The following is a 22,870-nucleotide window of genomic DNA, read 5'->3' as shown; positions in this document are numbered from 1 at the left end:
CTATGTTATAAGTAACTTTCAGTACCGTACTTCAATATAAGTTACAAATAAATGAACATAAAAAAAAACATTATTTTAAAGGTCAAAAATCTAACTAGGCTATGGCCTTTTAAACTTATTTTGTGATTACCTTTCTGAGATGGGCTGGAAAATTAAAAACTGATGGAACTGCTTCAGGTTTCAGTAATTTATTACCACTAGTCTTCCAGAAACAAGATTCTATGAAATGAACTGAACAAAGCCTGTGGTGAATTGATGGTATAAATTTATCGCGTTTAACAGCAGATAACCATTTACTGAGAAGCTCAGGTTTTTGCAATGGAAACCTAAAAAGAAAGTTTGCGCTTACTCCTATAAAACATTCTCTTCTATTAACACAATAAATATGTACTAATGTCCTCAGTCATTTTACAATATCCTAATACAATATATGTAACTAACTTACTTGTACGTTGTTTCGTACAGTTGTATGCAGCACAACTATACACCATGATTCCACTTGCGGAATTTATATAGGAGTACGATGAAAATAAATGATAAAAGAAAATACTTTGTACAGTTGTATGCAGCACAAGAGCACACGATGGTTTCACTCATAACATGATTAAAATACTATATAAACACTATATGTATGGGCCTCAATATGTAGCAAAATAGTAGCCCTACACTGTGATTTCACATATAACAGGAGAACGATTCATTTAAACTATATAAACACTATATACACACACACTATTGATTAAATTAATACGCACTTACTCCTAACACATTCAATAATACTGAGTAACCTTCTATGTTATTTCAAATTAAGCGGAATTGTGATGTATACATATTGTAATCACATGGCTCTCTGCCCCAAGATGACTATGCGCGAAAGTGTTCAATTTTTGGTCGAGGAACAGCGCTCGTAGTGAGTCTAGGTTAAACTATAAAACGTCTTTGTATTTAACACGCCACACTAGAGCGCTCTACCGGATGCAATAGAGAACCTCAGAGATTCTATTACCTTTCGTAACGAAGTAATGACGAAACTATGACGTAACTGTGTAACAGTCATACTGTTATACACGACCGTAGTGATTATTAGTAAGGAATTTACACACGACTTATAAACGAGCTACTCATTATATAAGTATAAGACAGTTAAACGTCTGTATATAGAGTTTTTATTAGTAAGACCGATAATGTTTAGTAAACTCACTAAAGATTCAGGAAGTCATTACTTTTCCTTTGACACGAAAAACGATGTAGCCTACTGCTTTTCTCGCATTTAACAGCTATGCAGCAGGATAGAACGGCAACTGACGTGCTGTGCGACGTTGCCACGTAGTGTGGGCCAGGTTATGCTTAAAGCCTATATTTCTCGCATTTAACAGCTATGCAGCAGGATAGGACGGCAACTGACGTGCTGTGCGACGTTGCCACGTACTGTGGGCCAGGCTCTACTTGAAGCCTATATTTCTCGCATTTAACAGCTATGCAGCAGGATAGGACGGCAACTGACGTGCTGTGCGACGTTGCCACGTAGTGTGGGCCAGGCTCTGCTTAAAGCCTATATTTCTCGCATTTAACAGCTATGCAGTAGGATAGAACGGCAACTGACGTGCTGTGCAACGTTGCCACGTAGTGTGGGCCAGGCTCTGCTTAAAGCCTATATTTCTCGCATTTAACAGCTATGCAGCAGGATAGAACGGCAACTAACGTGCTGTGCAACGTTGCCACGTAGTGTGGGCCAGGCTCTACTTAAAGCCTATATTTCTCGCATTTAACAGCTATGCAGCAGGATAGAACGGCAACTAACGTGCTGTGCAACGTTGCCACGTAGTGTGGGCCAGGCTCTACTTAAAGCCTATATTTCTCGCATTTAACAGCTATGCAGCAGGATAGGACGGCAACTAACGTGCTGTGCAACGTTGCCACGTAGTGTGGGCCAGGCTCTACTTAAAGCCTATATTTCTCGCATTTAACAGCTATGCAGCAGGATAGAACGGCAACTAACGTGCTGTGCAACGTTGCCACGTAGTGTGGGCCAGGCTCTACTTAAAGCCTATATTTCTCGCATTTAACAGCTATGCAGCAGGATAGGACGGCAACTGACGTGCTGTGCGACGTTGCCACATAGTGTGGGCCGGGCTATGCTTAAAGCCTATAGTTCTCAAGCATCACCATTACTGCTATCTCTCTATTTTTAAATAGGTGAAATTGCTTTACTTATATCCCTTACTATGTATTTTCATAAATGTTATTGTACCTATTTTAAAACAATAAGAACCTATTTTACATACGTTTACAAGCTATATAGGCACTAGAACTTAAAAATTTAGGGCCAGATCCGATGTATAGCCATTACAAACTACAGAAATTGAAGCATTGCTACTCTTCTTGATTACTAACCACTTCCACAGTCACAACATAAATCACGTTACACCAAGTACATGCAATACATGCAGCACTTGGGCGAGCATTATAATGCTGATTTCTTGTACAATATAATATCACTTAGATGCATGACACATTATGCATTTAATATATTAGATTACATAATTATATACATATTTTAATCGGCTTATGGATACTGTATTTTATAACCTGTGGTAATATTTTAATTTCCCCTGTTAGAATGTTAAATATCGCTAATTCAATTCACTTATTAAAAGTGGCATATTATATTGGCTTCGGATTATTATAAGAAAACAAAAGCCTCAATGAAAATCAAACGCCTATTCCTAACAAGGAGAGAGTATAGCGAGAAGCTGCATTAAGTCCATAGCAGCTTACGTATGAAGTGAGCTGTCATGGAACGGGTGTCATCAGCTGCCGCTGATTCTTTGTGGCCGGTTAGTACAGCCCAAATGACTATTTAAAACTTCTGAAACAAAATAAATAAAACAGTAGAAAAAATAATTGCAAAATGGATGAATTAATTTGTAAAGTAAGTAATAGACCCTGAAGCTTCGGACTTCAGAAGAAGTAAAAGTTGCTTGTAAGTTCCGATAATGACCAGCGAAACTAGCAGCATCAGTGCTGTCACTCCTCTGGAAGCAGCTTGCCTTGATGAAAGATCGGCAGTGAATTCTGTTTCTTGCCTGTGCCTCCATCTCCTTCCTTACTCTTCGGCTTCATTTCTGAGTGTATTGGCACTCTAGGTCTTCCTCTTCTTGTACTTTTGTTCCCTGTGGACTCCAGTGGAAACTTGCATTGGTGATATTACCATGTTCTGTCCGTATTTGAATAGATCCTGGAGCTTCGGACTTTAAAAGAACTCAAAGTCGCTCTCAGATCTCATATATGCCACGAGAGTTCGTTGCCCTATCTTAAAGCTGGATTCTCAACATTGTTACCCTGGTCAACACGCTGGTTAATCGCCATGAGGATTGAATACTCCGTTTTGAAACAGGTTACTTAGCATCATTATCATACATATCACGCTGATTTACATGTAGGTAGATGGTATTTATTCACACTGCAGATGGGTAAACGCCCGGTGGAAATGGTAACACATTACTCTTACAATACAATTATTGCAATTAATAATAATAATAATAATAATAATAATAATAATAATAATAATAATAATAATACACATGTAAATAATTAAGTTTACATATACTTAATTAGGTTGGCAAGATATATTTACTTTACTTTTTTATTCGGTTTTTAAATATAAATATTATTTTATTTAAGATGCTCCCTCTACCTACAATATTATTTTTCTAAGTTAGGTTTTCATATTGAATTATTATTACTATTGCTGTTATTATTACCAAACCAAAAGAAATCAATAACACTTTAATAAAATCCATTCCTGAAATTATCCCACCTAATTCTATTTTTAAATATGTAAATCAAAATCCCAAAATTCTTCCTTGAAAACACTGCCGAGAACTCATAAAAATCCATTACAATGAGACCAATAGTAAATAGAATCAACTCTCCAAGTTACAAAATATGTAAATTTTTACAACAGTACGTAAGATTCACATTGAAATTACAACACCTATACACAACAACAAATACTAATCAATTAGTTAATAAACTCAACAATTTAAAAGTGACTAAGAACACTAAAATGTTATCACTTGACATTGAAAATTTATGTACTAATATTCTGATAAATGTAACCATTAATATAATTGAAAATAAATTACTTAGGTCCACAAATTAATTAGATCTACACAGATCCAAAATTGAACAGATAATAACACACTGTAACTAAACAAAATTATTTTCAGTTCAATAATAGAATATATAAGCAACACAAGCGACTCACGATGGGAAATCCATTATCAGGCCTATTAGCCGAGATATTTATTCAACACATAGAAGACAACCACATAAGCAATATTTTACAATCACATAACATCAAATGCTATAGCAGACATGTAGACGATACATTCATAATTTATGAGAATGAAAAAACAAATGAACAAATACTACAATCATTCAATAAGCTACATAATAGCTTAAAATTTTTGCAAGAAATAGAAGTCAACAACACTATTCACTTTTTAGACATTACTACAATAAAACAGAAAAACAAATCTGGCTTTAATATTTATAGGAAATCCGGAAGCACCAACCACAGCATTCCAATAACTTCAGAACACCAAAATTCACACAAACTAAATAATTTCAAATTTTTTATTAATAGATTAATACAAACGCCCTTAAGCAAGAACAACTACAACAAAGAATACAATAAAATAATTCAAATACCTAACGAAAATGGTTACAATAGAAGCCTAATTAAGGAATTAATACATAAAAAAGAGAGAATTGTAAAACAAAAAACGTAAGTACATAAAAAAATGTTAATGATATTAATAAGAATGCTAAAAGAAAACATTTTGCATTATCCTACAAAATATATATAAAATAAATTAGCTAATTTTTCTAGAAAGAATATATATCAATAGCACACAAACCCGAAAAGAAACTCAACAACATTTCAAATAATGGGCTTCATACACCTAATAAATTACATAATAATGTATTTACAGCTTAGAATGTCACACTTGCAAACAGAAATATTATTGGCCAAACTAAAAGAAATTTTGAAATCAGATATGGTGAACACTTAGCTTCACACAATAGAAGAAAATCTACATGCCCTACACATTTAATAGACACAGGACACGAATTAAGTCACATGTTTGAAACATTCAAAATTTTGAAACGATGTTTAGATAATGGATTGATAAATTTAGCTGAAGAATATTATATCACAAAACAATTTTTAAAGGCTAAATTGCATACTTAATGAAAATTTGATCCATGTCCGAAACCCCCTACACAACCTCTAAGTAAATAGTCCAACTTTACAAACCACATAATATTCATGCGCGTAACATACATAGGTACCCCTGGTCACTCCCACTGAAACAGTTGTCAGGGTACTTAGAAGTCAGTGCATCACCAGCATCATTCCCGTAAGTATATCTACATATCCTTCATAGGTTACTAAGATACTGTTCCCACTTAGGTATAATCCAATAAACTGTTGCCAAGGCGAACTGTCATGGCGGACGCGCGCAAGGCTACTATGTAAATCAAATTAAGCATGTATGCATGGGAGCCAACACTACACTCCTTAGCGAGAGCGATGAGAGAAAAGCTGCCATCATGTATTTGAAAAGGTAATAAGTTGTAACTGTATTAAATCGTGGACGTAGTTTACAGACAGAACACCAGAGTCGCAATGACACTATGCTTTCAGCTCAAGATACCCGTACGGCAAAGAACTGTACACCAAACAAATTATTACCCGGGTTCGAACCCCGAATAAATGCAATTACAAAAAATATGTATGAGTATGACAGAAATGCAAATTGTTGCAAAACCAGATCATATAATCCCCAATGACAGGAAAGGAAATACACCGAGAGCACATAGAGTAGACTGAGAGGACAGAGAATGGACTGAAAGAACAGAGCGTAGACTGAGAGGACATAAAGTGGACTAAGAATTCAGGCAGGGGAATATGAGTACAGAGAGAGTACTGGTTTGACTGTGAGTGAACTGAGAGGAAGCAGATGGGACAGAGAGGACAGAGAGTGGACTGAGTGCACATAGAGTGGACTGAGAGGACAGAGAGAGGACTCCAAGCTCAGAGAGGGGACTCAGTGGGCAGAAAATGGACTCAGAGGACAGAGAGTGGACTGAGAGGAACCACATTGGACTAAGATGAGAGAGAGAGAGTGGACGGAGAAGAAAGAGTAGACTGACAGAACATAGAGTGGACTGAGAGGACATAGAGTAGAGTGACAATTCAGAGAGTGAACTGGTGGGATTGTGAGCGGACAGAGAAGAACCAGATAGGACTGACAGGAGAGAGAGAGTGGGATCAGAGCACATAGAGTGGACTAAGAGCACATAGAGTGGACTGAGAGCATATAGAGTGGATTTAGAGCACATAGAGTGGACTGAGAGGACATAGAGTGGACTAAGAGGACATAGAGAGGACTAAGAGGACATAGAGTGGACTAAGAGGACATAGAGAGGACTGAGAGGACACAGAGTGGACTGAAAGGATATAGGATGAACTAAGAGTATATGGAGTGGCCTGAGACAACATTGAGTGGACTGAGAGAACATAGAGTGGACTCTGATGACAGAGAATGGACTGAGAGCACATAGAAGAGACTGAGAGAACAGAGAGTGGACTGAGAGCACATAGAGTGGACCGAGAGGACATAGAGTGGACTAAGAATTCAGAGAGTGGAATATCAGTACAGACAGTGGACTGGGAGAACAGAGAGAGGCCTGGTTGGACTGTGAGTGGACTGAGAGAACCAGATAGGACAGAGATGAGAAAGAGTCGACTGAGAGGACACAGAGTGGACTGAGAGCACATACAGTTGACTGAGAGGACAAAGAGTGGACTGAGAGGACATAGAGCGGACTTAGAGCACATAGAGAGGACTGAGAGGAAAAAGAGTGGACTTAGAGCACATAGAGTGGACTTAGAGCACATAGAGTTGACTGAGAGGACATAGAGTGGACTGAGAGCAAATAGAGTGGATTTAGAGAACATAGAGTGGACTGAGAAGATATAGAGTGGACTAAGCGGACATAGAGTGGACTGAGAGGACAGAGAGTGGACTAAGAGGACATAGAGTGGACTAAGAGGGCATGGAGTAGACTGAAAGCATACAGAGTGGACTGAGATGACAGAGAATGGACAGAGAGCACATAGAGTGGACTGAGAGAACAGAGAGTGGACTGAGAGCACATAGAGTGGACTGAGAGGACATAGAGTGGACTTAGAGCACATAGAGTGGACTGAGAGGACAGAGAGTGGACTTAGAGCATAAAGAGTGGACTGAGAGAACAGACAGTGGACTGAAAGGATATAGAGTGGACTAAGAGGACATAGAGTGGACTGAGAGAACAGAGAGTGGAGTGAGATCACATAGAGTGGACTGAGAGGACATAGAGTGGACATAGAGCACATAGAGTGGACTTAGAGCACATAGAGTGGACTGAGAGGACACAGAGTGGACTTAGATTACAGAGAGTAGACTGAGAGTACAGGGAGTGGACTGAGAGGACATAGAATGGACTTAAAGCACACAGAGTAGACAGAGAGGACAGAGAGTAGACTGAGAGGACACTGACTGGACTTAGAGCACATAGAGTGGACTTAGACGACAGAGGGTGGACTGAGAGGACAGAGAGTGGACTGAGAGGACAGAGAGTGGACTGCGAGGATATAGAGTTGACTGAGAGGACATAGAGTGGACTTAGAGGACAGAGAGTTGACTGAGAGTGGACTGACAGGACAGAGAGTGGACTGAGAGCACATAGAGTGGACTGAAAGGATATAGAGTGGACTAAGAGGACATAGAGAGGACTGAGAGGACGGAGAGTGGATTGAGAGGACATAGAGTGGTCTAAGGGGTCATAGAGTGGACTGAGAGGACATAGAGTGGACTGAGAAGAGAGGGAATGGACTGAGAGGACATAGAGTGGACTGAGAGGACATAGAGTGAACTGAGAAGACAGGGAGTGGACTGAGAGGACATTGAGTGGACTGAGAGGACATAGAGTGGACTGAGAAGACGGAGTGGACTAAGAAACACATAGAGTGGACTGAGAAGAGAGGGAGTGGTCTGAGAGGACATAGAGTGGACTGAGGAGACAGGGAGTGGACTGAGAAGACATAGAGTAGACTGAGAGGACATAGAGTGGACTGAGAGGACAGGGTGTGGACTGAGAAGACAGGGAGTGGACAGAGAGGACATAGAGTGGACTGAGAGGACATAGAGTGGACTGAGAGGACATAGAGTGGGCTGAGAGGACAGGGAGTGGACTGAGAGGACAGAGAGTGGACTGAGAAGACAGGGAGTGAACTGAGAGGACTTAGAGTGGACTGAGAGGACATAGAGTGGACTAAAAATACAGGGAGTGGAGTGAGACGACAGGGAATGGACTAAAAGGACATAGAGTGGATTGAGAATACATGGAGTGGACTGAGAGTACATAGAGTGAAATGAGAAGACAGGGAGTGGACTGAGAGGACATAGAGTGGACTGAGAAGATAGGGAGTGGACTGAGAGGACATAGAGTGGTCTGAGAACACAGGGAGTGGACTAAGAGGGCATAGAGTGGACTGAGAAGACAGCGAGTGGACTGAGAGGACTTAGAGTGGACTGTGAGAACACAGAGTGGACTGTGAAGACATAGAGTGGACTGAGAAGACAGGGAGTGGACTCAGACGACATAGAGTGGACTGAGAAGTCAGGGCGTGGACTGAGAGGACAATGAGTGGGCTGAGAGGTCAGGGAGTAGACTGAGAGGACATTGAGTGGACTGAGAAAACAGGGAGTGGACTGAGAGGACTTAGAGTGGACTGAGAAGACGGGGAGTCGACTGAGAGGACATGGAGTGGACTGAGAGGACATAGAGTGGACTGAGAAGACCTGGAGTGGACTGAGAAAACATAGAGTGGACTGAGAGGACATAGAGTGAACTGAGAACACAGTGAGGGGACTGAGAGGACATAGAGTGGACTGAGAAGACAGGGAGTGGACTCAGAGGACATAGAGTGGACTGACAAGACAGGGAGTGGACTGAGAGGACATAGAGTGAACTCAGAAGACAGGGAGTGGACTGAGAGGACATAGAGTGGACTGAGAGGACATAGAGTGGACTGAGAGGACATAGAGTGGACTGAGAAGACGTAGTGGACTAAAAAACACATAGAGTTGACTGAGAAGACAGGGAGTGGACTGAGAGGACATAGAGTGGACTTAGAAGAAGACAGGGAGTGGACTGAGAAAACAAAAGTGGACTGAGAGGACATAGAGTGGACTGAGAGGACAGGGTGTGGACTGAGAAGACAGGGAGTGGACTGAGAGGACATAGAGTGGACTGAGAGAACATAGAGTGGACTGAGAGGACAGAGAGTGGGCTGAGAGGACAGGGAGTGGACTGAGAGGACAGAGAGTGGACTGAGAAGACAGGGAGTGAACTGAGAGGACTTAGAGTGGACTGAGAGGACATAGAGTTGACTAAAAATACAGGGAGTGGAGTGAGACGACAGGGAATGGACTAAAAGGACATAGAGTGGATTGAGAAGACATGGAGTGGACTGGCAGTACATAGAGTGGACTGAGAAGACAGCGAGTGGACTGAGAGGACATAGACTGGACTGAGAGGACACAGAGTGGACTGAGAAGACATAGAGTGGATTGAGAAGACAGGGAGTGGACTCAGAGGACATAGAGTGGACTGAGAAGTCAGGGCGTGGACTGAGAGCACATAGAGTGGACTGAGAGGTCAGGTAGTAGACTGAGAAGACAGGGAGTGGACTGCGAGGACTTAGAGTGGACTGAGAAGAAGGGGAGTGGACTGAGAGGACATGGAGTGGACTGAGAGGACATAGAGTGGACTGAGAAGACATGGAGTGGACTGAGAAAACATAGAGTGGACTGAGAGGACATAGAGTGGACTGAGAACACAGGGAGGGGACTGAGAGGACATAGAGTGGACTGAGAAGACAGGGAGTGGACTCAGAGGACATAGAGTGGACTAATAGGGCATGGAGTGGACTGAGAGCACACAGAGAGGACTGAGATGACACAGAGTGGACTGAGAGCACATACAGTTGACTGAGAGGACAAAGAGTGGACTGAGAGGACATAGAGCGGACTTAGAGCACATAGAGAGGACTGAGAGGAAAAAGAGTGGACTTAGAGCACATAGAGTGGACTTAGAGCACATAGAGTTGACTGAGAGGACATAGAGTGGACTGAGAGCAAATAGAGTGGATTTAGAGAACATAGAGTGGACTGAGAAGATATAGAGTGGACTAAGCGGACATAGAGTGGACTGAGAGGACAGAGAGTGGACTAAGAGGACATAGAGTGGACTAAGAGGGCATGGAGTGGACTGAAAGCATACAGAGTGGACTGAGATGACAGAGAATGGACAGAGAGCACATAGAGTGGACTGAGAGAACAGAGAGTGGACTGAGAGCACATAGAGTGGACTGAGAGGACATAGAGTGGACTTAGAGCACATAGAGTGGACTGAGAGGACATAGAGTGGACATAGAGCACATAGAGAGGACTTAGAGCACATAGAGTGGACTGAGAGGACACAGAGTGGACTTAGATTACAGAGAGTAGACAGAGTACAGGGAGTGGACTGAGAGGACATAGAATGGACTTAAAGCACACAGAGTAGACAGAGAGGACAGAGAGTAGACTGAGAGGACACTGACTGGACTTAGAGCACATAGAGTGGACTTAGACGACAGAGGGTGGACTGAGAGGACAGAGAGTGGACTGAGAGGACAGAGAGTGGACTGCGAGGATATAGAGTGGACTGAGAGGACATAGAGTGGACTTAGAGGACAGAGAGTTGACTGAGAGTGGACTGACAGGACAGAGAGTGTACTGAGAGCACATAGAGTGGACTGAAAGGATATAGAGTGGACTAAGAGGACATAGAGAGGACTGAGAGACGGAGAGTGGATTGAGAGAACATAGAGTGGTCTAAGGGGTCATAGAGTGGACTGAGAGGACATAGAATGGACTGAGAAGAGAGGGAATGGACTGAGAGGACACAGAGTGGACTGAGAGGACATAGAGTGAACTGAGAAGACAGGGAGTGGACTGAGAGGACATTGAGTGGACTGAGAGGACATAGAGTGGACTGAGAAGACGGAGTGGACTAAGAAACACATAGAGTGGACTGAGAAGAGAGGGAGTGGTCTGAGAGGACATAGAGTGGACTGAGAAGACAGGGAGTGGACTGAGAAGACATAGATTAGACTGAGAGGACATAGAGTGGACTGAGAGGACAGGGTGTGGACTGAGAAGACAGGGAGTGGACAGAGAGGACATAGAGTGGACTGAGAGGACATAGAGTGGACTGAGAGGACATAGAGTGGGCTGAGAGGACAGGGAGTGGACTGAGAGGACAGGGAGTGGACTGAGAAGACAGGGAGTGAACTGAGAGGACTTAGAGTGGACTGAGAGGACATAGAGTGGACTAAAAATACAGGGAGTGGAGTGAGACGACAGGGAATGGACTAAAAGGACATAGAGTGGATTGAGAAGACATGGAGTGGACTGAGAGTACATAGAGTGAAATGAGAAGACAGGGAGTGGACTGAGAGGACATAGAGTGGACTGAGAAGATAGGGAGTGGACTGAGAGGACATAGAGTGGACTGAGAACACAGGGAGTGGACTAAGAGGGCATAGAGTGGACTGAGAAGACAGCGAGTGGACTGAGAGGACTTAGAGTGGACTGTGAGAACACAGAGTGGACTGTGAAGACATAGAGTGGACTGAGAAGACAGAGAGTGGACTCAGACGACATAGAGTGGACTGAGAAGTGAGGGCGTGGACTGAGAGGACATAGAGTGGACTGAGAGTACAATGAGTGGGCTGAGAGGTCAGGGAGTAGACTGAGAGGACATTGAGTGGACTGAGAAAACAGGGAGTGGACTGAGAGGACTTAGAGTGGACTGAGAAGACGGGGTGTCGACTGAGAGGACATGGAGTGGACTGAGAGGACATAGAGTGGATTGAGAAGACCAGGAGTGGACTGAGAAGACCAGGAGTGGACTGAGAAAACATAGAGTGGACTGAGAGGACATAGAGTGAACTGAGAACACAGTGAGGAGACTGAGAGGACATAGAGTGGACTGAGAAGACAGGGAGTGGACTCAGAGGACATAGAGTGGACTGACAAGACAGGGAGTGGACTGAGAGGACATAGAGTGAACTGAGAAGACAGGGAGTGGACTGAGAGGACATAGAGTGGACTGAGAGGACATAGAGTGGACTGAGAGGACATAGAGTGGACTGAGAAGACGTAGTGGACTAAAAAACACATAGAGTGGACTGAGAAGACAGGGAGTGGACTGAGAGGACATAGAGTGGACTTAGAAGAAGACAGGGAGTGGACTGAGAAAACAAAAGTAGACTGAGAGGACATAGAGTGGACTGAGAGGACAGGGTGTGGACTGAGAAGACAGGGAGTGGACTGAGAGGACATAGAGTGGACTGAGAGAACATAGAGTGGACTGAGAGGACATAGAGTGGGCTGAGAGGACATGGAGTGGACTGAGAGGACAGAGAGTGGACTGAGAAGACAGGGAGTGAACTGAGAGGACTTTGAGTGGACTGAGAGGACATAGAGTTGACTAAAAATACAGGGAGTGGAGTGAGACGACAGGGAATGGACTAAAAGGACATAGAGTGGATTGAGAAGACATGGAGTGGACTGGGAGTACATAGAGTGGACTGAGAAGACACCGAGTGGACTGAGAGGACATAGACTGGACTGAGAGGACACAGAGTGGACTGAGAAGACATAGAGTGGATTGAGAAGACAGGGAGTGGACTCAGAGGACATAGAGTGGACTGAGAAGTCAGGCGTGGACTGAGAGGACATAGAGTGGACTGAGAGGTCAGGTAGTAGACTGACAAGACAGGGAGTGGACTGCGAGGACTTAGAGTGGACTGAGAAGAAGGGGAGTGGACTGACAGGACATGGAGTGGACTGAGAGGACATAGAGTGGACTGAGAAGACATGGAGTGGACTGAGAAAACATAGAGTGGACTGAGAGGACATAGAGTGGACTGAGAACACAGGGAGGGGACTGAGAGGACATAGAGTGGACTGAGAAGACAGGGAGTGGACTCAGAGGACATAGAGTGGACTAATAGGGCATGGAGTGGACTGAGAGCACACAGAGTGGACTGAGATGACAGAGAATGGACAGAGAGCACATAGAGTGGACTGAGAGAACAGAGAGTGAACTGAGAGCACATAGAGTGGACTGAGAGGACATAGAGTGGACTTAGAGCACATAGAGTGGACTGAGAGGACAGAGAGTGGACTTAGAGCACATGGAGTGGACTGAGAGGACAGAGAGTGGACTTAGAGCATAAAGAGCGGACTGAGAGAACAGACAGTGGACTGAAAGTATATAGAGCGGACTAAGAGGACATAGAGTGGACTGAGAGAACAGAGAGTGGACTGAGATCACATAGAGTGGACTGAGAGGACATAGAGTGGATATAGAGCACATAGAGTGTACTGAGAGGACACAGAGTGGACTTAGATTACAGAGAGAGGACTGAGAGTACAGAGAGTGGACAGAGAAGACATAGAATGGACTTAAAGCACACAGAGTGGACAGAGAGGACAGAGAGTAGACAGAGAGGACATTGAGTGGACTTAGAGCACATAGAGTGAACTTAGACGACAGAGGGTGGACTGAGAGGACAGAGAGTGGACTGAGAGGACTGAGAGGACATACAGTGGACTTAGAGGACAGAGAGTTTACTGAGAGTGGACTGAGAGGACAGAGAGTGGACTGAGAGCACATAGAGTGGACTGAAAGGATATAGAGTGGACTAAGAGGACATAGAGAGGACTGAGACGACAGAGAGTGGATTGAGAGGACATAGAGTGGTCTAAGGGGTCATAGAGTGGACTGAGAGGACATAGAGTGGACTAAGAAGATGGAGTGAACTAAGAGGACATAGAGTGGACTGAGAAGACTGGGAGTGGACTGAGAGCACATAGAGTGGACTGAGAGGACATAGAGTTAACTGAGAAGACAGGGAGTGGACTGAGAGGACATAGAGTGGACTGAGATGACATAGAGTGGACTGAGAGGACATAGAGTGGACTGAGAAGACGGAGTGGACTAAAAAAACACATACAGTGGACTGAGAAAACAGGGAGTGGACTGAGAGGACATAGAGTTGAATGAGAAGAGAGGGAGTGGACTGAGAGGACATAGAGTGAACTGAGAAGACAGGGAGTGGACTGAGAGGACATAGAGTGGACTGACATGACATAAAGTGGACTGAGGGGACATAGAGTGGACTGAGAAGACGGAGTGGACTAAAAAAACACATAGAGTGGACTGAGAAGACAGGGAGTGGACTGAGAGGACATAGAGTGGACTGAGAAGACAGGGAATGGATGAGAAGACATAGAGTAGACTGAGAGGACATAGAGTGGACTGAGAGGACAGGGTGTGGACTGAGAAGACAGGGAGTGGACTGAGAGGACATAGAGTGGACTGAGAGGAAATATAGTGGACTGAGAGGACACAGAGTGGACTGAGAAGACAGGGAGTGAACTGAGAGGACTTAGAGTGGACTGAGAGGACATAGAGTGGACTATAAATACAGGGAGTGGAGTGAGATGACATGGAGTGGACTAAAAGGACATAGAGTGGATTCAGAAAACATGGATTGGACTGAGAGTACATAGAGTGGAATGAGAAGACAGGGAGTGGACTGAGAGGACATAGAGTGGACTGAGAAGACAGGGAGTGGACTGAGAGGACATAGAGTGGACTGAGAACACAGGGAGTGGACTAAGAGGGCTTAGAGTCAACTGAGAAGACAGCGAATGGACTGCGAGGACATAGAGTGGACTGAGAGGACACAGAGTGGACTGAGAAGACATAGAGTGGACTGAGAAGGCAGGGAGTGGACTCAGAGGACATAGAGTGGACTGAGAAGTCAGGGCGTGGACTGAGAGGACATAGAGTGGACTGAAAGTTCAGGGAGTAGACTGAGAGGACATTGAGTGGACTGAGAAGACAGGGAGTGGACTGAGAGGACTTAGAGTGGACTGAGAAAACGGGGATTGTACTGAGAGGACATGGAGTGGACTGAGAGGACATAGAGTGGACTGAGAATTCATGGAGTGGACTGAGAAAACATAGAGTCGACTGAGAGGACATAGAGTGGACTGAGAACACAGGGAGGGGACTGAGAGGACATAGAGTGGACTGAGAATTCAGGGAGTGGACTCAGAGGACATAGAGTGGACTAAGTGGGCATGGAGTGGACTGAGAGCACACAGAGGTGACTGAGATGACAGAGAATGGACAGAGAGCACATAGAGTGGACTGAGAGAACAGAGAGTGGACTGAGAGCATATAGAGTGGATTGAGAGGACATAGAGGGGACTTAGAGCACATAGAGTGGACTGAGAGTACAGAGAGTGGGCTTAGAGCACAAGGAGTGGACTGAGAGAACAGACAGTGGACTGAAAGGATATAGAGTGGACTAAGAGGACATAGAGTGGACTGAGAGAACAGAGAGTGGACTGAGATCACATAGAGTGGACTGAGAGGACATAGAGTGGACATAGAGCACATAGAGTGGACTTAGAGCACATGGAATGCACTGAGAGGACACAGAGTGGACTTATATTACAGAGAGTAGACTGAGAGTACAGAGAGTGGACTGAGAGGACATAGAATGGACTTACAGCACACAGAGTGGACAGAGAGTAGACTGACAGGACAATGAGTGGACTTAGAGCACATAGAGTGGACTTAGACGACAGAGAGTGGACTGAGAGGACATGGAGTGGACTGAGAAAACATATAGTGGACTGAGAGGACATAGAGTGGACTGAGAACACAGGGAGGGGACTGAGAGGACATAGAGTGGACTGAGAAGACAGGGAGTGGACTGAGAGGACATAGAGTGGACTAAGAGGGCATGGAGTGGACTGAGAGCACACAGAGTGCACTGAGATGACAGAGAATGGACAGAGAGCACATAGAGTGGACTGAGAGAACAGAGAGTGGACTGAGAGCACATAGAGTGGACTGAGAGGACATAGAGTGGACTTAGAGCACATAGAGTGGACTGAGATGACAGAGAATGGACAGAGAGCACATAGAGTGGACTGAGAGCACATAGAGTGGACTGAGATGACATAGAGTGGACTTAGAGCACATAGAGTGGACTGAGAGGACAGAGAGTGGACTTAGAGCACATAGAGTGGACTGAGAGGACATAGAGTGAACTTAGAGCACATAGAGTGGACTGAGAGGACAGAGAGTGGACTTAGAGCACATAGAGTGGACTGAGAGGACAGAGAGTGGACTTAGAGCACAAAGAGTGGACTGAGAGATCAGACAGTGGACTGAAAGGATATAGAGTGGACTAAGAGGACATAGAGTGGACTGAGATCACATAGACTGGACTGAGAGGACATAGATTGGACATAGAGCACATAGAGTGGACTTAGAGCACATAGAATGCACTGAGAGGACACAGAGTGGACTTAGATTACAGAGAGTAGACTGAGAGTACAGTGAGTGGACTGACAGGACATAGAATGGACTTATAGCACACAGAGTGGACAGAGAGGACAGAGAGTAGACTGAGAGGACATTGAGTAGACTTAGAGCACATAGAGTGGACTTAGACGGCAGAGAGTGGACTGAGAGGACAGAGAGTGGACTGAGAGGACAGAGATTGGACTGAGAGGACATAGAGTGGACTGAGAGGACATAGAGTGGACTTAGAGGACAGAGAGTTGACTGAGAGTGGACTGACAGGACAGAGAGTGGACTGAGAGCACATAGAGTGGACTGAAAGGATATAGAGTGGACTAAGAGGACATAGAGAGGACTGAGAGGACAGAGAGTGGATTGAGAGGACGTAGAGTGGACTAAGGGGTCATAGAGTGGACGGAGAGGACTAAGAGGACATAGAGTGGACTGAGAAGACAGGGAGTGGACTGAGAGGACATAGAGTGCACTGAGAGGACATAGAGTGAACTCAGAAGACAGGGAGTGGACTGAGAGGACATAGAGTGGACTGAGAGGACATAGAGTGGACTGAGAAGACGGAGTGGACTAAGAAATACATAGAGTGGACTGAGAAGACAGGGATTGGACTGAGAGGACATAGAGTGGACTGAGAAGACAGGGAGTGGACTGAGAAGACATAGAGTAGACTGAGAGGACATAGAGTGGACTGAGAGGACAGAGTGTGGACTGAGAAGACAGGGAGTGGACTGAGAGGACATAGAGTGGACTGAGAGGACATAGAGTGGACTGAGAAGACAGGGAATGGACTGAGAGGACACAGAGTGGACTGAGAAGACAGGGAGTGAACTGAGAGGTCTTAGAGTGGACTGAGAGGACATAGAGTGAACTAAATACAGGGAGTGGACTGAGAGGACAGGGAGTGGACTGAGAAGACAGGGAGTGGACTGAGAGGACATAGAGTGGACTGAGAAGACAGGGAGTGGGGCTAAGAGGGCATAGAGTGGACTGAGAAGACAGCGAGTGGACTGAGAGTACATAGAGTGGACTGAGAGGACACAGAGTGGACTGAGAAGACAGGGAGTGGACTGAGAGGACATAGAGTGGACAGAGAAAACAGGGAGTGGACTGAGAGGACATAGAGTCGACTGAGAAGACAGGGAGTGGTCTGAGAGGACATAGAGTGGACTGAGAAGACAGGGAGTGGACTGAGAGGACATAGAGTGGACTGAGAAAACAGGGAGTGGACTGAGAGGACATAGAATGGACAGAGAAGACAGGGAGTGGACTAAGAGGACATAGAGTGGACTGAGAAGACAGGGATTGGACTGAGAGGACATAGAGTGGACTGAGAGGACATAGAGTGGACTGAGAGGACATAGAGTGGACCTTGAGCACATAGAGTGGTCTGAGAGGACAGAGAGTGGACTTAGATCACATAGAGTGTACAGAGAGGACAGAGATTGGACTTAGAGCACATAGATTGGACTGAGAGAACCGAGAGTGGACTGAGAGGTCATAGAGTGGACTTGGAGATCATAGAGTGGACTGGGAGGACATAGAGTGGACTGAGAGGATATAGAGTGGACCTAGAGCAAATAGAGTGGACTGAGAGGACAGAGAGTAGACTGAGAGGACAGAGAGTGGACCGAGAGGACATAGAGTGGACATAGAGGACAGAGAGTTGTCTGAGTGTGGACTGACAGGACAGAGAGTAGACTGAGAGGACATAGAGTGGACTTAGAGCACACAGAGTGGACAGAGAGTAGACTGAGAGGACATAGAGTGGACTGAGAGCACATAGAGTGGGCTGAGAGCGCATAGATTGGACTTAGAGTGGTATATGAGTGCTTACGGTGTCCCAACATTTTTACGGCACACTGCTTTTGAAATATATCACTAATCAGTGTAATAGTTCTGTATGTAGCTCATTTGGTAGAGCAGGTGACAACGGACTGGAAAGTCCGGGTTTCGATCCTAGCTGGTGACAGAAGTATTTCCCTCAGCCTCCTATAAAATTGAGGACCGTGTTTTTCCCGTGGGTAAAAGGCGGTCAGAGCGTGGTGCCGACCTCACCACCTCATTCTATTGCCGGGGTCATGGAAAGCATGTGGCTCTACCTCCATGCCCCCCGCCCAAGTGCCTTCATGGCATGTTACAGGGATACCTGGGATACCTTTGCCTTTTTACTGTACATAACTCTCCCCTCGCTTAGAAAGGAATAGTTTTGTATTGTGGCCTGCGGTACTGAAACTGCAAAATATTAGTGTGCACTTGTAAAGTACCTCGTGTAGGGCCACGTTTGGTAGCGAGCTGGACTCCGTATTCCTGATGACGTAATCGCGATAAGCGAGTTATATTAACATGTACAAAAGCTGCTACTAGCGTACGAAAAACATTTGCTCTATATACATAAGCAGCACAAGTATTTTATAATCCCGATAAGGAGAACAAGATTTCACTGTATGGATGTAGTAGCAAGTCTTTATTTATGATAATAAGCTCATTCCCTAGTGTTGTGTACTGCACACATTCCTTACGACGTTCTTGAACGTTGAGCGTATGTAAATTACGAATATAGACATAGACTATCGAAGTTGAGTATTGTGTGGATTAGTAGTTAAATGCCAATTATTACATTCTTGAAAGTTATATATTATATGGATTATAAGAGGAGACAAAGAGGAAAGCAGAAAATAGGAAAGACTGTAGAATGCTGGGTGTGCATTGAAAGACCTACCCTTGGACAGAACGCTATGAATGTGTATATATATATATAGTGCTTCTGCCAAGAAGTGCAAAGGAGAATAGCAATGGCAAAGGAAGCTTTTAATAGGAAGAGGAGCATCTTCTGTGGACCTCTGGAGAGAGAACTAAGGAAGGGACTAGTGAAGTGCTTTGTGTGGAGTGTCACTATTCGTTCCAGTGCATTCTTTAGTAGACAGTTTCTTCTCAGGCAGAGACCCAGCCAATTTTTTTTTTCTCTTCTTGATCAGTTTCAGCATTATTCTTTCACCCACTCTTTCCAACACAGCTTCATTTATTATTCTGTCTGTCCATTTCACACGCTCCATTGTTCTCCATATCCGTATTTTAAATGCTTCTGGTCTCTTCAATTCACTTCGTCGTAATGTCCATGTTTAAGCCTCACAGAATTCCACACTCCACACAAAGCACATTACTAGTCTCTTCCTCTTCGTTTTTCATAGGTCGGCAGAAGTTACTCATTAATGTATTAAATCTTCTTTTGCCATTGCTATTCTCCTCCTGACTTCCTGGCAACAGCACATATTACTGCTTATACTACACCCAGTTTATATAATTATATACATAGTCTAACTTGTATATGTTATTATTGTCACACAAAACCATGTGTTTTTCACTCCAAAGGCATAGCTAAGACAGAGTTATCACTAGCACTAGGACTTTCATTCCACTACCACCACCGCCATCATCACTATCACTAGCATCATTCCATCTGCACTTACTCGAATTATTTCGTCCATAGATGACTCGCACTGTTACAGAGGCAGGTGGCAAGTTTGGAGTTACTTGCTCTCTCAACCATTTCTCTAAGCTGGAGGAATTCATTTCTTGGTGGTAGTCACCAGTAGTTCAGCCACCTTTATAATTGAGGAGACCACCATCAAGAAATCAGTTTCGAAACCTATATCTACTATTATTAGTCTTTTTGACTTGTTTCCTTCTAACATCTTATCTTTTCTGCCACCAATTTTTGGAAATTCCAATCGGTGTCTATCGAAGACTCATAGAGACAATTGGTCTTTGCTCTGCTCTAAAGCGTTTAACTTTTGTCATATTCTTGCAACGCAAATCAATAATGTTCGGTCGTCCTCGAATGAGTCTTCGATCCTGTAATAGCTTCCACAGATATCTCATGCTTTTAGTATAGTATAAAAACATAACATTTTGCTATCTCTCTTCCTTCTAAACGCAAACTGTGATCTTGCATAGGGGCAGAGATTTAAAAAGGTTCTTTACAGACTATGGAGCGGCAATGTTTTTCAACGGATGATATACCCTACTGAATGTTATCTGTTATCTCAGCTCGGCATATCGCACTCATAGGTCGAGAGTTACGGTCTCCCAGTCCCTCAACATCTCTCTCAGAAGCATCTACTAAACCCTGCCCTACAATACTATACGCTTTTGCTAGATGTGACTAGTGGTATAGACCGTTGTTCCTAGCAAGAAATTCATGGTTGTGACTTGTGTAGAAGCGCCTCTGATACTGAAATTGAAAAATAATTTATGTTATAGCTGTGTAAGACTATACAGAGCATTATTCCATTAAAACTCGATTTTGAAAAATTGTAACATACCCAGCATCTGCTCTAAAAGGGTGAGGGAAAACCCTGGAAAAATCGTCAACCAGTCAATTTGTCCCACACACGATTTGAACACTATAGGGAATAATACAGTTAAGAATCTGTTCAACTACAAGTTTTCCTTGCCAAAACTCACGAACTAATTATTTCCTATATACGGAATTTACTACTTGCACTGCATCTAAGTATTAGGGTGGTATTAATTTAATTTAAGACCTTACTTTGCTAATCTTCCTCATGAGCAAAACGAGCTTGTTCTTTTAGCGACGAAGCTCTGAAATGTATTAATAAAAACTATCTGCGGGATTTCAATGCTTAAGTAGGACGGGAGGATATTTTTAAACCAACAATTGGAAAAGAGAGCCTGCACGTAAGTAGTAATGACAATGGAGTTAGGTTAGTCAACTTTGCCACATCAAAAAATATAATAGTCAAGAGTACAACATTTCCCCATAAGGCTATACATAAATATATGTGGACTTCTCCAGGCGGAATGACACATAACCAGATAGATCACATCTTGGTAGATAAAAGAAGGCACACTAGTATAGTAGACATTCGAACTTTCAGGAGGGCAGACTGTAATTGTGACCATTATTTGGTAATTGGAGAATTAAGAGAAAGCCAAGCGAGTAGAGCAACAAGCTAATATTAGTAGATTCAAATTTTTTCAAATTAAAGGACGAGGAAACTAAGCAACGTTATCAGGTTCAAATTTCAAATAGGTTTGATGCTTTAGCAACTGCTGACGAAGCTGAGGAAGAGTGAGATGTTAATAGCGTGTGGGACAATATCCGAGATGTATGATTTGAGGCTTTCTCGGCGTTGGTTCGCTAATATGTTTTCGCGGGATATCAGCCGAGTTAAGATTTTGGAATGCTCCAAGATTTCGACTGCTATCTCTGCAGCCATCTTCAGGGAAGAAGCTTGGAGCATTCCAAAATCTTAACTCGGCTGATATCCCGCGAAAACATATTAGCGAATATCCGAGATAATATCAAAATTGCAGCTGAGCAGAGCATAGGTTATCATGAAACTAAGAAAAAGAAACCATGGTTTGAAGAAGATTGGTGCATTGTAGTAGATAGAAGGAAACAGGCAAAATTGAAATTCTTACAGGATCCAATTGTGGAGAATAGAGATAATTATTTCAATGAAAGACGGGAAGCAAGTCGTACACTTAGGAATAAAAAGAGAGATTACTTGAAGGAAAAACTGAATGAGGTAGAAACAAATAGTAAGAATAAAAACATTCCAGATTTATATAAGGGTATAAAGGAATTTAAACGGATATCAGGCAAGGGTAAACGTGATCAAGGATGAGAAAGGTGACTTACTTGCAGACTCTCATTCAATCCTGAACAGATGGAAAAACTATTTTGGGCAACTACTAAATACACATAGGCCAAATAGAAATGATCAGGACGAAATTCAAATACAAACTGCTGAGCCATTTATACCGGAACCCACACTTTCTGAAGTCGAAATTGCGATAGGAAATCTGAAAAAGTACAAGTCTCCAGGTATTGATCAAATTCCAGCAGAATTAATACAAGAGGGTGGAAGGGCATTATCTAACGAAATTTATAAACTTGTACTTGCAATTTGGGAAAAGGAAATTGTACCAGAACAATGGAAGGAGTCCACAATCGTGCCTATTTTTAAGAAGGGGGACAAGACTAACTGTAGTAACTTTCTAGGAATATCCCTTTAATTGACGTCGTACAAAATTTTGTCGAATATCCTTTTGAGAAAAATAACTCCATATGTAGATGAAATTATTGGGGATCATCAGTATGGTTTTAGGCGTAATATATAGACTAATGACCAGATTTTCTGTATTCGACAGATATTGGAGAAAAAATGGGAGTATAAGGGTACAGTACATCAGTTATTCATAGATTTCAAAAAGGCGTATGACTCGGTTAAGAGAGAAGTTTTATATAATATTCTTATTGAATTTG

General features: G+C 43.5%; 1 long non-coding RNA gene across 2 annotated transcripts in view; it reads right to left on the bottom strand.

Annotated features, from left to right (window-relative positions):
- LOC138715465 (uncharacterized) overlaps positions 1-1,283 on the bottom strand; it is a 55,513-nt gene extending 54,230 nt beyond the window's left edge. The window contains exons 1-2 of one of the 2 annotated variants that reach the window (XR_011336359.1): positions 446-1,283; positions 131-326 (exon numbers count right to left, since the gene is read on the bottom strand). This is a non-coding gene — a long non-coding RNA (uncharacterized lncRNA). The remainder of the gene's footprint in view (positions 1-130; positions 327-445) is intronic. The other variant, XR_011336358.1, reaches the window with a different exon arrangement.
- Positions 1,284-22,870: the final 21,587 nt, after the last annotated feature.

This window comes from Periplaneta americana, chromosome 15, assembly GCF_040183065.1.
Source record: "Periplaneta americana isolate PAMFEO1 chromosome 15, P.americana_PAMFEO1_priV1, whole genome shotgun sequence".
Classification (NCBI taxonomy): Eukaryota; Metazoa; Arthropoda; class Insecta; order Blattodea; family Blattidae; genus Periplaneta; species Periplaneta americana.
This window is presented reverse-complemented; position numbering and strand designations above follow the sequence as displayed.